At 43.9% G+C, this 19642-nt stretch overlaps 1 protein-coding gene across 44 annotated transcripts in view; it reads left to right on the top strand.

Annotated features, from left to right (window-relative positions):
• LOC125005177 (receptor-type tyrosine-protein phosphatase delta-like) overlaps positions 1–19642 on the top strand; it is a 344191-nt gene that overhangs the window by 76827 nt on the left and 247722 nt on the right. For all 44 annotated transcript variants that reach the window (XM_047580628.1, XM_047580542.1, XM_047580610.1 and 41 more), the window contains exon 4: positions 18615–18638. The gene's annotated coding sequence lies outside the window, so the exon portion shown is untranslated. The remainder of the gene's footprint in view (positions 1–18614; positions 18639–19642) is intronic.

Genomic DNA, 19642 nt, shown 5'->3' with positions numbered 1-19642 from the left:
GCGGTGCCAAGTCTCCCGGTTAACGGTGAGGGTTAACCTGTGGCGGCTGTTCCTGCGACTGTAAACAACCGCATCCCGAGATTTCAAAGTCTCATCACCTCCTTTGATGTAACGTCCTTGTCTCCCGAACTTTGACTGATCGTTCTCTCTGGGCCCCAGCGGGGTGTCAGGAGAACGGATGAGGTGGCCGAGACTGACTGACAACTAACAGGAAGTAGCACTCCCCCCCCCCAGATGCCACATCTCAGCCAGCGAATATTCACAAGCTGGCAATAATTTAAAAATCACTTGATTAAGTTTGATACATGAACATACTTCTAATATCTTGCTATTGCTATTACAACCCCCTTTTTTTTTTAGAAAGTATTGTAAAGCAGTGTTTGATCTGAGCTCTTACATCCTCATCGTGTTATTATTAAGCTATATCTGACACCCATGCTGCAAGTGCACAAGCGACAGTTGCCATTTGTAAGGTTAATTAGTTGTACTTGACATTTGCCTATATGCTAACAATCTCCCAGCAAGTCACACATATGGCGACGACCAGAAGTGAATTGTTATGGATCTGTCATATTCCCCAGTACAAGTGTTAATTTGGGCCGGCCCATGTGCAGGATATCAAGAAATCAATATTGCTTCCCCAAGTCTGTGGCTGTGGCAAGGTGGGCCTAATTGAAATGTATGAGGGCGCTTGCTAAATGATGTGTGCAGGCAAGGGAGTCAGAGTGATTGCAAACATATGGAACGGTTCCTTAGACAAGAGAAACATTTGTTCAATGTTGTGAGAGAAACCGACAGAGGAGCGAAAGAACGGGAGCGAGGGAAGGAGCGTGAAAGGAGAGGAGAGGAGAGGAGAGGAAGAAACGGAGCAGGGGGATCGGTACGTGGTGCCTCTCGATGTTCGCGCGACCGGACGCGGTGGAGATATCTCACCAGGGGCCCGGACAGCTTTTTGGCTGGGTGCTCAAGTTAGTCAGAGGGAAAAATGAGAGCAGAAACTGCACAGAAAGGTGTGGGCGTTGGCGCATTATCAACCCATTAAAAATAAATGAAGGCGCAAAACATGTGACCCGACATCCGTCGCTGTCACCTTGTGGTGAAACATTACACCCTTGACCCGCAGGAGTGTTTGTTTTGCTGTTTGCTCCGGGAAATGTTCTACTCTGATTTCTACCCACGGTTCCTCCTATCCTCGCTCGTCGTGCTTCCTCGCTCCTCCATCCATCTCTCTTACCATGTCTCTCTCTTTCTAATAAGCTATTGACATTTTGCTTAGTAATGACTGCAAGAATAATGGGCCTCGTATTGTCTGGAATGAGCAATCAGTACAAGTGGCATTTTCTAACCTCCACAACAGGTAGACAACCCGGCTCATTCGATTCCACTTGGTCAGTTTAATGGGGCTATCTCTTGCGGGTAAAGGGTAACATCCCTTGTGCATGTAGTTGGCACACTACCGCTCCACCGCTCCGAGATTAGTCAGGGCCATCTTGTCTATGTGTCTAACACAAGTGAGTCATGTCTGTTGGGATCGCGGCAGGGAACATGAGCTCCGCAGCAACTCGCGTACAGACACCGTTGCGCGACATTCTGAGGGAGGTATGCAATACTGAATTTCATTTTAGCACAAAGCTTACACAAATTCTGCTCACTTACAGTTCCATACTGTACTTTTTTTTTTTTTTAGAAGATTGGTGGTGAAATAAGAGTTTTAAAGTCATCCAGCCAAATCTCTTTTCAACCAAAATAAACTCAATTTTTTTAAAACAAAGCATAATTTTCGAAGCCACCCTCTTGAAGGTACTTTCCACCGTTCTTTAACTAGCACAGGTCATAATATGACAGCCCACTGGCAATAATGTGTTTTTACAAACACCGCTCGAGGCTACAAACAAATCTCGAGACACATGCCTACGGCCTAAGTAAGGTTCACGAGGAAGTGTCATGTGTGCTGATATACCTCTTCCCCGCTGCTTGACAAATGGAAATAAGTCCGGATGTGTGAGTGCACACACTTCGTGTTAAACTATGTTGCTAACAAGGCAAGATTTTCCTCTCTGCTTCAGTTTTGACAGGCAGATAGTACCGTAACATTTTAACTACCGTTTTCAAAAAAAAAGTTGTATTTTGACACGAAATCAGCAAAACATTTTCTAAATTTAACCAGCATGTGAGCACCTCAACTGCTGAGACAACTTCCTTGGCACAAAGAAGCACCAAAGAACATATATTATTCATTTAGTCTATATATTGACATGGGCGGCTGTGATAAGCTTAAAAAAATGGAATCTGGGAACAGCACATTTATGGAGAAATACTAAAGTTTGCAAGATGAAAAATGTCTAATGTTTGGAATTTTCTCACCTTTAGTTTTAATGCAAATGTGTAGCATTTTAAAAGCGTGTCTTCTTAAGGGCAGGAGATGATATGTAGGGTGACATGTTAAGCGCATGCCATAGCTGAGGGACAGACATAATTGATTTGGTCGGCACAGGCCCGATTTACTTCACGTGCACCGATGCAGAAGTCGTACGTGTCCCGCTGCCATTTCCAGGATTTCTGCAGTGCGCGTTTTTTTTTTTCTCGCTCCCGCTGCCTGGTTAGTGTTTTAGAGCAAGCATGATCCAGCCGAGTGTGTACAGATGTGGTAATCCATTTGTTTAAATACATCTGACATGTTCATTAAGCTGCTAAGCCACACACCCTCACATTTTCCCTTTTCTCTCTCAATCCTCCTACCAAAAGCTGCTTTTTCTTACCGCACTGAGACAGTAATTACCATGCAGTCAAATGAGAGGATGGCAAGCAGAAACACAGTGCTCGTCTGTGGCTGCCTGCCAGCCAAGCTACTTACGTTGTGGAGCACACAGTGCCCAGACACTACGGGCCAGAGTCGAGCTGCATATAACTCCGGTTTCCTGAGCTAATAAAGATCAAATCTCTGACTGAGGACTTTGGTTGAACGGCACGTGGGATGTCGGACAGCAGATAAGTTGTTGGTCACTGGAGCATGAAAAATCCACAACAGCAAAAAAATAAAAAAAAGTTTCAGAATGATCCAACACCAGGTATTGAATTACACTAATTGAAAAGATGAAACGCTTTTGCTAAGCAGAGCTTAGATAATGATGAACCAACACGCACTAATAGGGATAAGGCACAATATCAGACAGGCCCCACATCAGACAGTGCAATTTCCATGAATTCCTATAAGGAAATGAAAGGTTCTCCACCGTCTTTCTGCTCCAGGATCACGAGAGACTCTGCCTGTTTGCCCAGCCGCCTGCTTTTTCAGGCATGTCGCTGCCAACTTGGCAGACTACCGAGGCACTACACTGGTGTCGGCAGCGAGCCATCTCTGCCAGCTCCATGATTGCCATGATCTGGGTCGGCAAGAGTATTACATGGCCACCTGGAAAGAGTTGAACACCTGGACGCAGCTTAGCGCCCAGCTCAGCCGTAATACAGGTCTGTTCTTTGCCAGTATACACAAACGTCCCTGCTCTCTCTCTCTCCTTCGCACATGGCGCAGAAAAATGATGAGGCATTGTGTAGGTCCACTGCCGGTCTACAGTAGGTAAGATTTTGCAAAAATCAAACTGCATTCAGCGCTCAACACGTTCGTGGACCAACTGACATGGCAGCTGCCAAATGATGCATTCTGCGATGCTCTGTCCCTACCAGGGACTTCCTGCATAATTAGTTGGACTTATCAAAAGAGCGACATGCAGCATGTTTTTCGGTAGAGGTGGGAGCAGACGCAGCATGGGTTATTGCCTCTTTGCTCATGGTGCACACGCTGCGGTCCCTGCGGTGCAGTAGTTATTACCACTTGGTATATGCATATGCAGTGAATCTGAATGATTTTACTGAATGCATATTTCGTGGTATTTAACTACCATGCCTCTACGCAGCTCTGGAAAGACACCTGGTTTCCCGGCTGTTTATTCTGTACTCAAACTGTTGTGAAAACCACTTGTGTCCTAGCCGATCAATATTCGTGACAGTGCTGCCATCCCACATTGTACCAAAAACAATCCTCTTGACCTATGTCGCAAAACGCCATCGTCTGTGATGATCCGTGATCCCTATTTGTATGTTCCCCTTTTTTAGTTTTAGTGTTATTGTTGCACAGACTTAACCTGTGATTTCTCTCCGTTGCCACTTAACTCAGACTGGGAGCACCCATTTGCTGCAACATCCAAATAACACTGCCCTCTTATCTGCTCTTTTTTTTTTTTTTTCACTGACTGGTCGAGCCCCCTCTCTATTATGCCACGCGCACCCTCACTGAATTATGAATAGTAATGTTTCCTTCCTGGACCCGACCAATTGCTACGCTATCTTGGCTTTTCAGTCAGATTAGAAAAAATACATTTACAAAATGACAGTTTGCTAGTTTCATAAAGCACATCGAGTCAGAATCAATTTTATTGTTATCACGGTGAACGTCACCTTACAATAAATTCCAGAAGCTAGAAGTCAGTCCGTGGGATAAGAGTCCTCAGACATACAGTACATTGCCCCAAGACAGGTGCTGTCCTCTATCAGAGCACACTCTATTTATATCGCATAACTCACTTCAGAAAACCTATTCGACTTCTCAGGACAACCAGCACTCATTAAATATAGTTCCCCTTCAGTAAGTTCATGAGTCACAACTGACAAACAGCAGAATATAAAATCACGCCTAAGAGAGTCTCAAGAGGTAAAACGTCTGACTTTTTTGTGATCTTGACAATGAATGTCGCTGGAGGCCAAATCCAGACAGCTCTCACAAAGGTATTCAGCAAAGAACCTCGGCTCATCCACTCAAATCATCTGAAGCATTGTAGATGTTGGGCAAAAAAAAAAAAAAAAAAAAAAAAAAAAAAAAAGCAGCACAGCACTCAGAACAGAGATGCTCAGAAGCGATAGTGACAGTTGCAGGGGAGTGACGGAGGGTACAACACAACGAGAGGAACACGGAAAGGTCACGCAAACAAAGCGCTATTGCCGCCCAACAAATGAGGTGAGGGAAACGGTGACTGAGTTAAGCATACCTCAGAATTTCTGCTAATTACCAGTCCTGTGGGTGGTTGTTAGTGGGGAATGTCCGCTGCTCATGTGTGCTTATATAAGCAATCAATGGCTTTAATTAGACTATTAGGTGGGATTGGGTCCCAGCAGAGCACTTCCAACCCTTAAGCAGCCTTATTGTTTACCTTCCTGATTGCTGAAAGTGCAGCATGTTCAGAGGTTGAAGTATTGCAACTATTGATGTTTTTTTTTTTGCTTAGATTTCACACAGCGGCACAGGCTGTGTGAACTTGGTTGGTAGTGGCAATTGATAACAGGAAGCCAGTTTGTCTAAGTTTCTTTATAACCAGCCTTTAATTTGACTGTTTGATAGTATGGTATGTAGTATGGTATGTAGCACATTATTTATTTCAGAGTCCTGTAGCTATTATCATAGCATCTGCTAAATATACAGTATTAATGACAGCTACTGACCTCATCTAATAACATGCACAAAGAGCACCACAAGTTATGCAACACATGTTAAACTCTTTGCATCGATTTGTACAGTGTAACATGACGTGTGAGTTGGTTGATTAGTAGCATCACTCCAAAACAACAAAGTGGTTAGCATGCATGATGACCTGGCATTTTCCCACACGCCGTTAGATACTGCCAGACTCATGTTCATGGCTCCCAAACAACGTCTATTCTAATCTTCTATTGACTCTCAGGATGGATCGTAACAACCTTGGTGCCTCAGGTCATGTTTTTTGGGTGAAACCAGATAAATCTTGCACGTTTCTGCCAACCGTCATGATGGATTACAGATGTTTCAGTGGCTTCAACCGCAACTTTTTGAATCCAGGTCCCAGATTGGAAAAAAAAAGATGGAGCCTGTGCAGATTCTTTTTTTCATACGTGTGAAAGCTTCAATACGAATTCAATGATGTCAACGCCTCCATAGCCCCTTTATCTCCCGACGTCTCAAACCAACAACGGCTGTGATGTTGTGATATGAGGGTCAGATATTGACCCTTGTTAGGTGGTAGGGCAACATACACTCACCGGCTACTTTATAAGTTACAACTTGCTAGTACAAGGTTGGACCCCCTTTTGTCTTCAGAACTGCTTTAATTCTTAGTGTCATACTTTCAACAAGGTGTTGGAAACATTCCTCAGAGATTTTGGTCCATATTGACATGGTAGAATCACACAGTTACTGCAGATTTGTCAGCTGCACATCTATGATGTGAATCTCCTGTTTCACCACATCCCAAAGGTGATGGTCTATTGGATTGAGATCTGGTGACTGTGGAGGCCATTGGAGTACAGTGAACTCATTGTCATGTTCCAGAAACCAGTTTGAGATGATATGACATATGACATGGTGCATTATCCTGCTGGAAGTAGCCGTCAGAAGATGGTACACTGTGGTCATAAAGGGATGGACATGGTCAGTAACAATACTCAGGTAGGCTGTGGTATTTAAACCATGCTCAGTTTGTACTAAGGGCCCAAAGTGTGTCAAGAAAATATCCCCCACACCGTCACACCACCACCACCAGCCTGAACCATTGATAGAAGGCAGGATGGATCCATGCTTTCATGTTGTTTACGCCAAATTCTGACCCTGCCATCTGAATGTCGAGACTCATCAGACCAGGCATCTTTTTTCCAATCTTCCATTATCCAATTTTGGTGAGCCTGTGTGGTCTCAGTTCACACAGTAGATCAGCAGTTTCTGAAATACTGAGACCAGCCCGTCTAGCACCAACAACCATACCACGTTCAAAGTCACTTAAATCCCCTTTCTTCTCCATTCTGATGCTCGGTTTGAACTTCAGCAAGTTGCCTTGATCACTTCTACATGCCTAAATGCATTGAATTACAGCCAAGTGATTGGCTGATTAGCTGTTTGTGTTAACAAGCAATTGAACAGGTGTACCTAATGAAGTGGCCACTACACTAAGTCACCACTACAATGAACTAAAAGGATTATGGACTGTAATCTGAACTGTATGTTCATATACCACATGCATGGTTGATGTCCATGCTCTGCCTCTTCTTCTTCTTCGTCTTTTTTCGGCTGAGTTTTGTAGCAGAAGCAGCGCCACACATAGGCCTGAGATATGTACTACAGCCTTTTCACAAGTAGATGCGGTTTTGATCATCATTTACAGAGAAATTCGACATAAAGCTGAGGTAAACCGGAGGAAAAAAGGTTGTTTTAGCACGTGTGAACATGGCTTATACTCAACTGGTAGTTCTGCCAGCTATCAAATGTTTGCATACCAGCACACTGAACGTGGTTAAAAAAAAAAAATATATATATATATATATATATGAACATTGTATGGAGTATGTTCGCTTCCTGGTATTAGTGTTTATCCTAGAGTACCATTTTGGCTAATAAAAAGCCCACAGTTGCCAGCCTGAGTGCAGACAGTTTTGTTCAAACATGGTGACATATAAAACTGAAGATATCAATGTGATAAAAGCAGCGTAAAAGTGTGAAGGTATTTCTCTATTCATATATTCAAGTTTGTGATGAGTACCTCCAATGTCAGCTTTTCGAGTGGTGAACCTTCATGTCTATTCTCAGTGCTGTCTTTACATTCCCCTGAATTTTACTCCATTATCCCCCCCACAATTTCTTTTTGAGGGGCAGTGTAAGCCGGAGGTGGCCTTTTCTCTGAACCGCTATTGCAGGCTTGTAGATCCAATAACACTGCGTTTACTGAGCAAACATGCTGAAAAAACACTATGGCGCTTCCCCATCTTCATATTCAATATTCCACATCACGCAGATTCACTGACCCCTCAGAACTGAAACGCTGTGAAAAAGGAAACCCTAATGCTGGTATTATTTTCCATAGCCTTTTATCTTGAAGAGTTGGATTTTTATATAAGCAACCAGGGCGACATGAAGAGAGGTTTTCAGCCCTAGCTTTTATCCAGGAAGGAAAAACAGAGGTGTATAAAGAGGAAAAGAAACAGGAGTGATGCAGGGTGCTTAATGAAGAGGGGAAGAGGAGAGACGGGATGATGAGGAGGAGGAGGAGGGTGAGGAAAAAGAATTCAGGATGAGCTCACAAAGAGACAAAAGCAACAGAAATAAATCCAGGTGAAGGAGCAAATAAGAAGCTGTTAGAAGGTGGAGAGGAAGCGCTGTAATAACTTCATGCATGTTTAAGCGGAGCGGAACACGAGAACATGAGTTAAACGCCCAGAAGATGAAAGTAAAATTACCTGACCAGAGAAATGACGCCCGGTAAAATACATCTTATAAGTGTAGAATGGCTGCAATACTAAAATTAGTTCCTCTTCTAACAATTTTAGCCTCAGTAGCTCGTCTACAATGTCTCATGGTCAGTTGAGCTACTCGTGTAACTCAGACTGAAAAACTGTTTCCCAGCAAATTGTTAACTATTTTGTCGAGAAATATATGTTTGGCTTTGTTGATTCACTGACTCCACTTCCTCTTACAGGAGGCTGCAATTCATAGTTTGGAGTGAAATGTCCGGATGTATAGAGAAGCGCAGGCTGAACTCTTCAAGTGGAAACAGAAAAAAAGTATTACAGCATTTAGTTTATAAAAAATAGTACCTTTTAGTTTTGCTTATCTTGCTAAATATTCGTCACCAACAGTACCATCACTTTGCTGTAAAAGAGGCGAAAAATGCCACCACCATCAAGACCTAGATCTACAGCATCTCTACGTATGCACATTTTTAGAGAGAAAAATGTACATTTTCCCATATTTAAATATTTGCGTTGACTTTCTAGCCACTTTGTTTTTCTTCTCACACCAATATAGAGTTTGTGAGTAAATAAATGCTAAACTAGTGACATATTCTCTAGTCTTTGGGGTTTAGCAAATGTTAGCATGCTAACAAATATGTGAAATGCTATACCTATGAATGTCAGTTTATTAGCACCAACATTTTTAACGAAAATAAGTAGCAGCAGGACTTAATCTTGTCAGGTTTTGGCTTTTGTCGGGAAAAAAAACACCATGGGGGGGAGCCATTTTGAACACTGAGACAACTGGCATTGCACACTATTTTCAACACTATATCATTAGTAGATGGATCATGAAATTTATTATCAGGTTAACCAAACTAAAAAAACATTAGCAGCCTCGCTAACATGAGCACCCAGACACCTGGGCGAGTTCCACGGTGTGTAAAAAGCAAATACATTGCGTTCTGCGCTTTTATCCGTCTGTCCTTCACTATCTTTCATTGTCATATGCACACTCACACACAGACTCCTCTCGTCTCACCGGGGAAAATATCCACTGTCACTGCGAAAAATGGAGTGGAACAGATGGCATCAGAATGATTGAAACCACCTACAATGGTCCCCGCGATTTCCCCGTCTTTCTCCCTCCTCCCCTCCCTCTTCCACCAGCTACTTTTCTCTTTTTCGCCCCACTGTTCCGGCGTTCCTGCCCGAACGATACCCATCGCCCGCATGCATCGTCCCAGCCTTTTCAATGCCATCCAGTCTCGCAGTTCTTGCCAAAGAGGCTCAGGCTCACTGGAAGCCCCACGGCGCAACACAAAGTCAGCCAAGAGGAGAAAGAGAGGAGGGAGGACGGGGAGACGATGAAAGGTGGAGGAAAAAGAACGCAACTGTGTTTTTCCTAAACCTACTCGAAACACCTCCCTCTTGTTTCAGAGTCATTACTTTTAGCCCAATCATATTTTACTTTCTGCGATGACAAACTAGCAAAAGCAGAAACGCCAAACACTGGTAGAGCTTAAATGCGCGCTCTCGTGTGCACTCTCCGTGGCTCCGCGTGCAGCCATTTTCGCCTTCCTGAACTAGTTTGACTCTTCTTTCTTTCTTCTCACCCCCATCAACTCCTCCTTCCCGCCCCACCGTACCTCATCACACCACCCGTTTGCTGAGCGCCAGTCATGTAAATGAGATAGTTAGCAGATCAAAAGGCACGGAGAGGAATTTTTAATAGCAGAAGAAGTGTTGATTAGTGTCAGGGAAGGAGAGACGAGGCAAAGTGCGGGCAGCCTCTATTACACCCCCAAAGCTTCGAGGCATATGCCGAAGCGCTGGCGTGCTGGCGAGCGTGTGCGCACTGATGGGAGGAAAAGACAAAGCAAGGAAACGGGCACCTATGCGTTCTTATTTCTGCCCGCATTTACAAGCATACCTGCAGACGCTCGTCAGTGCTAATGTGAGCGTGGCATCAAAGTGTGTGTGCCTTCCCTTCGGGAGACGATCGTTAATGCATAATACATAGCTGCATATTTCCGACCATAACGGCAATAATGTTGCCTCGCCGCGTTTATGAAGAGGAGATCAGGTGTGAGGGAAGCGATTACAGGGCACAAACACCGCCACTGATATTGGTTTATTTTGAGAAGCAACCGGCATCGAGACGACGGTGGCTGACGATAGTCCTGAGAAGTGTGCCAGATACAAAGCTAATCAAGTGCTTCACTGGAGGGACCGCGGGAGCTATGGAGGAGTCACGCCGAGGACTAGTTTTCTGGTGAATGTAATTGAACTTAAATCAAGCTGCGTCGTAGACGTGGAGGCATAAACGGTTCAAATATGCATTAAGTAATTAAATTGCAGTCTGTGATGATGATCTGGCTCGGTTTATTTGTATGTGCAATTCACATCAGCAATGGAGATTTATTACCATAATCGGGCAGCACTCTACTTTGGTAATGCACTGTATGTAATTGTGGAGTTAATTACATTTAAGCGTGACACTAAGCAATCTGTGTAGCATTTTTAATTAGACCTCGAAGGGAGACATTTTTTTTTTATTATTATTATTATTATTTTATTAGCGTCACGGTTACATAACTCTTGCCATTTGTCTTTCAAATTTTATCCAGAGCAAGATGCGATTCCAGCCAGCAGTCCTTTATCGCCAAATCTAAATTTGAATTCAACCTTTAGATAAGGCCTGGGAATAAATAAATAGCAGTTCAAAGCTGACCTATCCGTGCCTCTTCATTCTGTGTCCAGGGGCTTGCCCGCATGCTTTTGCCCGTGTCCGAATTTTCATCTTCCCGCTCTCCCCAGCTGCTTCCCTCTCATGCCTCGCTCCCTCTCACCTGCACAGATGGCAGAGGGGTCGAAGCACTTTAATGAATTTTCAAAGGAGCTGCATCGGCAATATTAAAAGAAGCTCCCAAAGTTAAACACGTCTGACACCAGAGCCGCATGCATGCGCTCATTGACATGGGACATATAAAGGCCCGGGCACGGACTCCCGCCGATGAGCATGAATGGATGCAAACACTCGCGGACAAACATTAATATTACTTCCCCCACAAACCAATAACAGCCACAAACACAGAGAGAATGCCGCATCCCGCGCACCGGCGGACGGCCTTAATGAACTCTTTTTTTGGAATGACGGGCACCCGCTGGAGGGTCAAAGGTTAGTGCTTAATGATCGGCTTACATATGGCAGCCACCGTGTTGCCTTGCAAGGGGAACGAGCCACTTCTGCTGATCCATCTGTCCCATGGTAATGACTGCACCTGGCCTCGCATGGGCCAACGCACACAGGTACCAGAGCTCTCAGAGCTAGCTCAGTGCACCGGGAGAAACACAATTAAAAAGCAATAAGCGTGCCCACATCTCGCGGCCGCATTGTTTACTCATTACGCCTAATTATCTATTTGAGTCGGAGATTTAAAGAACTCCTCCGAAAAGGCTTTTTTCTAGACAGCCAGCGTGAGCGTTTACTGTGCAGCGAGCCCATAAATGACTGTGATCTTGGACCCGACAAATTTAAATCGGAAATGCAGTCAATCGTTAGGCTCGCGACCCACGTTAATGGTTTTCTTACAGTGTTGAGACCGGTGTTTAGGAGCGTGGCTTGCGAGTTGGGTGTTAAGTGTCAAACATTGTTAAAGCCTTTCTGTTTTTGCCTCCCCAATGCACACCAGAGCCTGAAGTAACAACTCCAATCCAGGCCCTTTTAGCAGGCCTTGATCGCGCCAGTCGGCATACAACTGCCTGTAGGGGTCTCCCCCCCCGTCTTCACAAGTGGCTGATATGAAGGGCCAAGCCAGTGCTGCACAGCTAGAGGCATCAAGGCTATAGCCTCTCACTCTTTTCATTTCTTCCCTCTATTCTGTCCTTCCCTCTGCTTCTCCCCAGGCAAGAGAGTCTTTATCCCACCTCTACGTAGATGAACTCAGGGTCAGAACTCAGCATAGAGCCCACAGGTCTCTGATCTCCCAACTTCTGATCACTCATCAAGGTCTGCCAGGCTGAATTTTTTAAAAAGCCGCATTTGAAAAAGTCTCTTAAATCCCCTCAGCGCAACACCAAAGGGTGGGCAAGGCACCCGGGAAGATACATGAGAGCATGGCTGCATTTGATTTAACTCTGCTCTTTCTCTCTCTGCTGTTGTTATACTTTTATGATCAAGTCGATGGGAATATGTCACGTTGCGTGTTTCATTGTTGCACGCCTCTGCTTTATCATTTTAGGCATATAAAATTGCAACCGTCCAGGGGGAAAAGTTGCGCAAAAATAAACTATTTTACAGACTAAATTAAGGAATTAGAATCGCTTCATTCGACCCGAGTCTGACCTGAGGGGAAATATGAAAGGGTAATTTTAAAGATCAGGGAATTGAGATGTGCAGAGCACACCGCGGCACTTCTGTTGTCAAACAGGAGACAGCTGCAACAGGAAGAGAACATCTGCTGCGGTGCTAACATAAGCATACCTCATCCGCGTACTGTCATGCCTGAGCAGCCTTTAAACCGGACAGCTATGAGTCTGACAACTGCCTGATGAAGTTTCTACAACCGCGCTCATCAAGCTGTCACTCACACAGTGCTTGTTCACACCTCAACTTGAAAAGAGATTAAAACAAGTGAGCAATTTTTTTTTTCTTTTTTTCTTTTCCACCGAAAGAACAGCCTTAGTTTTGGAGCCGATCTGGCTCCTCGTCTGACTTGTGTAAACTTCTAGATACTTCTGCAGTCTGCGTGAGCCCGGGCCATCTGTAGCCTCTGTCATGGCTTTTCTGATTCTTTGTTGCAACCGAAAAAAGAAAAAAAAAAAAAGAAATACTGTTTATTTCAGCTCAGATGGACGAGTGTGAGCTGTCTCAGTATCAATGGTAACGTGGCAGCAGCGTTCTCTCTTCTGCAATGTCTGTTTCACACCTTCTCCCTCTTCCCTCCGCGTCGGGGCCTTTTCGCAGCTAGCTGGAGCTCGGCCAGCCAGAGCCATTTTGTCCCATTATGTGGTACTGTAAAAAAACAGCTGCTCCTATTCCACACTGGTGAATAGGTTAAATGGGGACACAAGGAACAGGGACTTTTTTGTCATGGTCCAAATTGACCGACAACAGGCGCTTGAGGTGCCGCTGTTCCTTCTCAGCCGCCTTCCAGCCCCATTGCTTTTGATTTCCAATTAGTAGCCACTCACTCCTGCAGCCGTTTTGGAGAGTGAACTCTCTCTCTTTCTCCCGCTATTGCTCTCTCTTTCTGTGTGCATGTACCTACTGCCATGAGCCGACAATAAAAAAACTGAGTGAGCAATTCCAAAAAGTGTCTTCCCCACTGATTAACTGAAATTAATCTGTAAGGAGTACTGACGAACTGAAGGAAGTATTACCAGTGGTAACTGCAGAGTGTGTGAACAGGATTTTTCATACAACTAAAACAAATAATATTAAGCTAAATCTGTTTTTTTGTTTTTTTTGGGTGAACAAAAACTGTCTACTTCAAATGACACATCTGCATGTTGTTCAATACCAGTGTACTGTATGTGGGCTGCAAGTGCACCCATAAGTATTTAATAGCGCATTAAAATATGCATGCTCAGGATATTACACTAAACCATAAATGTCACGTTTTATAGCACAGTTCTCTATTAAAACAGAGGAAAAGCAGCACAAAGATAATGAACGGATAATGAAAGAAAGTGATAATTACAAAGAAAGGTAGGATAAGAGATACTTATCAAATTTAGAGTACTACATCTTTCTTTTTTTCCAACAATGACCTCGGAGTAAAATTCCCCTGCCCCACCGATCACTCTCAGTCCTCTGTCTCCGAGAGGATTATGATGAGAGGGGTGGGTAAGAGTAGACTGAAACAGAACAGACGCTATAAAGATTCTGACATAATTTTCAGTGGATGCAGAAAAAAATAAAACGATTTAGACACTGGCAATGATTAACAACTTGATCAGACCCTTAGAGATTTAATGCAGTGATTCATCTTACATAGAACTCATAATCTTTATGGATATTTAAGGTGAAGTCAAAAGATGGTGAATTATCGTTGGAGTAATAATATGTGATCTAAGTACACTGAAAAGAAAATCTCATATATAAGCATATATATCATTTTACCAGGTTAAAAACAACCATCCCTGAATATTTTAAACCATTATTATATATTGTTGGTGTTCAGAAACTGACACACAGCATAAAGGAGCTAATCTGAACACATCATTAGATGTGACTGGTGATGATGGTCACTGACAACAAATCTAAAATCAAAAAACTCCTCAGACCTTCTCAGAATGTAGTGTTGTCCTCACTGCGGAGCGCTGACGTCTTTGTGATGAATGATGAAAGTCAAGACCAGCTGTGTAACAAACTCCCTCAGGAAAACTGATGTCCTTGTCCAAAAGCTGCAAAGTCTCAGAGGACTCACTAAACTATACCCCACCCAAATATCCCACCAAGGGCAGACGATGTCTCTTTAAATTTAATCCAAATTCCTGTAAAAATGTAATCGTTCTCGTCATGTTTTTTCGTTGGCACATCAACAATTTTATGGTGAAAAGACACTGATGGGGACAGTTTTTTTTTGTCTTTTGGAGCTAGCATTCGTGTGGATATTACTAAGACATGTAAAACCCACCTAAACTCACTTTATAAGGTACACCTTGCTAGTAAAAGGTTGGACCCCTTTTTGTTCAACCCTGCTGCAGATCCATCAGCTTCACGTCCCAAAGGTGCTCTACTGGATTGAGATCTGGTGATTGTGGAGGCCATTGGAGTAGAGTGAATTCATTGTCATGTTCCAGAAACCAGTTTGAGATGATATGAGCTTTGTGACGTGGTGCATTATCCTGCTTGAAGTAACCATCAGAAGATGGTCCACTGTGGTCATAAAAGGATGGACATGGTCAGCGACAATACTCAGGTAGACTGTGGCATTTAAACCATGCTCAGTTTGTACTAAGGGCCCAAAGTGTGGCAAGAAAATATCCCCCACACCATTACACCACAAACCACCAGCCTGAACCGTTGATACAAGGCAGGATGGATCCATGCTTTCATGTTGTTTACGCCAAATTCTGACCCGGCCATATCAATGTCACAGCTGAAATCAAGACTCGTCAGACCAGGCAACATTTATCCAGTCTTCTATTGTCCCGGTTGGTGAGCCTGTGTGAACTGTAGTCTCAGTTTCCTGTTCTTAGCTGACAGGAGGGGCACCCGGTGTGGTCTTCTGCTGCTGTAGCCCATCTTCTTCAAGGTTGGACGTGTTGTGCGTTTAGAGATGGTATTCTACATTCCTTGGTTGTAACCAGTGCTTATTTGAGTTACTGTTGCCTTTCTATCATCTCCAACCAGTCTGCCCATTCTCCTCTGACCTCTCACATCAACAAGGCATTTTCATCCACACAACTGCCGCTCACTGGATATTTCCTCTTCTTCAGACCATTCTCTGTAAACCCTAGAGATTGCTGTGCGTGACAATCAAAGTAGATCAGCAGTTTCTGAAATACTCAGACCAGCCCGTCTGGCACCAACAACCACACCACGTTCAAAGTCACTTAAATCCCCTTTCTTCTCCATTCTGATGCTTGGTTTGAACTTCAGCAAGTTGTCTTAATCCCCTTTAAATGCACTGAATTGCAGCCATGTTTAATCCAAAACATGGAACAAGCCTCATCGACAGAGGCCAGGTCTCTACTCAAAACTCTAAAAATGTATTCATTCTATTCAGAGAGTTCTACCACCCCTCTTAATTAGATTGAACTCCTTCAATTTAGGCCAGATTTGGCAAAGCTGTATGGATTTGGATTAGTATATTACTAGGGTCCATGTACATTCCCAGTGTGTAGTGTGTTGCAGTGGCCACATATTTTAGGTAAAACATCTTGTATGTAGCTATTCCCTAACATTCCAGTGTACTACTTCCTCACACTATATTGGCACAAGCTATACCATGGAGAGCTTTGGTAATATTGGCGGAAACCTACCTAATAAAATTGTCACTTCTATTGCGTGCCAAATCACTCAATGAAAGCAGAAGAAAACTTCAAGGGATTCACGGGAAGCTGCTTCCAGTCTGGCTTCTAGTTACTCATCACAGCCAATTCTGCCTTACTGTAATGGCTCGTGAAGCCAAAACTTAACAAAAATGTGCCCAGGCCTTCACTAAAACCCGTGTCGGAGCGGTGACATGCTCACTATGTCACATCACGGTGGCTTTTTGTAATTCCTCCCAGCACTGACCACTCTAAACCTCCCCAAATCCCTCTTGTCAATACAAAAAAGAAAACATGAGGAACAGACTTCTCAGCTTGCTTCCTTTCTTTGCCTCGTCAAAAGTTTCCATATCGTGTTGTGGGTTCTACACAGCATAACTAAGACCCTGGAAGCAGCTTATCTGCTTAAAACAGGAGGGTGAGAGAGGATGAAAAAAAGAGTCTCCGTCTTCCATCTATTTCCTGGTTCACGGAGTGGGTTTATTGAAGCCACCAGAGCTTCAGTTTCTCCCTCAACCATCCCTACTAGTCTAATCCACTTAGGCCCACGCTACCGCCATTGGTTTTGATTGCCCAGGAATCCAAATTTCCACTATAGGCTTCAGGAAAAAAAAAAGAAAGAAAAAAAAAATCAATAATCTTCACTGCACTGCAAAAAGTCCCTGCATAGAAAACACAAAATGTGATAAGATGAGGATGACTCAGGAAGGATTGAGAGCACAGAATCCAGCTTTCTTATATGTCTGCGGCGCGATTTCCCCGTCTATATCTGGCCTTCACTTCCCTGATAGTTAAACTTTTTGCCAGAATTTATCACATTTAAATTTTTGCCACATCCCACTCCGTCTCCTTAACATTTCTACTGTCTTCCCGCGATGTCCCTTCAAGTACCTGGGTCTCTCTCACTCTCTCTCCACCAAACAACACTGATGCTAATGTCATTGAAACCCCAGGTGCTTCTAGTGGCTCTTGAAGTCTGACATCAGTCCCTGCAGCCCCCTCCCCTGGGTCCAATTTTCCCGGCATGAAGCTTCAAGGTCCTCAGCTGAGCTCTGTGTTTAGCAACAACAGTGGCAGTGAGTGTGAAAGTGTGTCAGAAAGAAATGGTAATGAGCATCCCAGAGACTGAACCCCGGTGTGTGTGTGTGTGTGTGTGTGTCCCAAACCCCTTTGCCTGAAAATAGATTTGTCCTCACGTGCAAAACAGATATTGTAATCACATTCACTCGTTCCTGATCCCCTTGGGGATTTGTTGCATGCAAACCGAAAATGTAAATGAACACAGGGCGACAGACATCTTCGCTGATAAATCATATTACCGGCAAATTCTGCTTAGCAACACAACCAGACTGCACTGTAAGCAATGGCGGCTCAGAATTGGTCCTGAGTCTACCATTCCCCCTCACACTACACCGAGTTATTGTCAGTTCACTCCATTTCCGTGGTTTATTGCACATTTACAAGAAAGCAAAACTGTACTTTAGGAGAGTACATTCGTAGAGGGACCACTTTCAATGATAAAAAAAAAAAATATATATATGTGTGCTGTAATGGAAATCCGGTGTATGTTTCTCAAGATGCCAGAGGAGGTGTGTGTAAGGGGGCGCCACGTCCTGTGATATCCTTTCCTCTACATCTTTGGAGCCATGAACGTCAGGTAGCAGTGACCCGGTGAAAATGTGGCTAAATGTTGCTCTTTTTCTCTTTGGGCATGCTGGTGCACCGTTGGCATCGAGGCAACCAAAGGTCTTTGGACTGCTTTTTTATCATGAACCTTGGATGCGTGCTGTCAAACTAACAAGCTTGGGGAAATGTAGCAAAGGTCCAAGCACACAGGGTGAGAGATATCCGAGGGCTGCTGAATTACCACAGAGACGTATAGGGAGAGAGAGGGGACAGTCTGTTGTACACTTGTGTGAGCAGCATTTGTTTGTTCAGTGGTTAAGTTACACCGGTGCAATAAAAAAAAAAAAAAAAAAAAAGGGGATGCAGTGACTTCTCGGTAAGAGATGAGGTTTCTGCTTGCGTCGTTCCTGCCCCCGCCCTCAAATTCTTGAAACACTGACAAATATTAATGCAAGTTGTGCAAACTTGGGATCCTCCGGGGAGACTACCTCAGACGTTTCACGTCCCTCGATTAATAAATGATCCCCCTCTTGACAGCGACTATTCTTAACCTTAAGTCTGTACAATGCTGGGACACCGTCATTTTTCAGGGGAGCCGGTGACAGTCTCAGCTCGCATTGAAGTTTAGTTTGCCACGCATTATAATTTGCTGACGTTTCTTCTTTTCTCTCTCTTCTCCTCCTCCTCCACCCCCCCAACCCTCCCCCTGCTCCCTCTTTTCCCCAATGCCCTGCTTACAGATGTGACCAAGTATTCCACACGAGGTAAGACTCATTTCGTTTCTGCACACCGCCGTTCTCTAGAGTGAGAGTCATGTTTGAGTTGTCATGTGTCTTCGGGAGTGATGCAAATGCGTAACTATAAAAGAGAGAGTTAGGTGGGGGGGGGTGAGGAGTCGAAGCGGCACAGAGATGCTGCCGCTCGCTCGGTAAGGTATGCAACGCTGTGCAATCTTCACCCATCCCCTTTTCCCACATGTGTGCATGAGAATACACAATTGGTAGGTTTTTCTGGCAAGCGGCTTGTGTGCTCTGCGCCTTCAATTTGAATTTTATTCAAATGAGAATCAAATGGCCCAGATTGTTCAAAGAATATGCCGGCAGTGTTGACTTAAACAAGCATAGAACGGATGGTGTTTGTTTCCACACTGTGGTGAGTGTGTTGGAATATCTCATATATTAAGCTGTGAACCCTTCCACTGTTCCCAACAAACACATATCAACATGACACCCTCGGTGGCCTGGACAGTGTTCGTGTGATGACAGAACCTTGGATTTATTTTTCTTATGTTTGACTTTCTTAGAGGCCTCCTCATCTGCTTTCAGTATACGCTTTTCAAACTGCTCCGTTCTCATACTAGCTCAAAAGACCTCAGGGAATTTCATATTGGTAGCTTAGCCTGAATTCAAGGGCGTTTTGCCTAAAAAGCCGTGTAAAACTTAATGAATGCTGCTTCTGAATCAGATGTAAAGCATAAACCAATGTGAGTCACGCTAAACTCTGGTTTACCTGGGGTCAGTTGAACTGCATCACTCTCGGGTGTATTTGTTCTTTACAGGAAGACTAATCCGTGTTTTATGACACTTTTAATTGGATTGGTTATTTGTTGGCTATAAAATGTTAATGAGAAAAATGTGTAAACAAGCAGGGTATACATTTCCACCCAGGCTCATTGCCATGTGTAGAAGTAACTAGAAGGACAGTTGATAAAGGGCTCAGTTTTGGGTCTTCTGCAGGATCAATGTTTTTTCCTAATTTGTTCTGTCCT

The sequence above is a fragment of the Mugil cephalus genome, chromosome 1 (genome assembly GCF_022458985.1).
Source record: "Mugil cephalus isolate CIBA_MC_2020 chromosome 1, CIBA_Mcephalus_1.1, whole genome shotgun sequence".
Taxonomy (NCBI): domain Eukaryota; kingdom Metazoa; phylum Chordata; class Actinopteri; order Mugiliformes; family Mugilidae; genus Mugil; species Mugil cephalus.
This window is presented reverse-complemented; position numbering and strand designations above follow the sequence as displayed.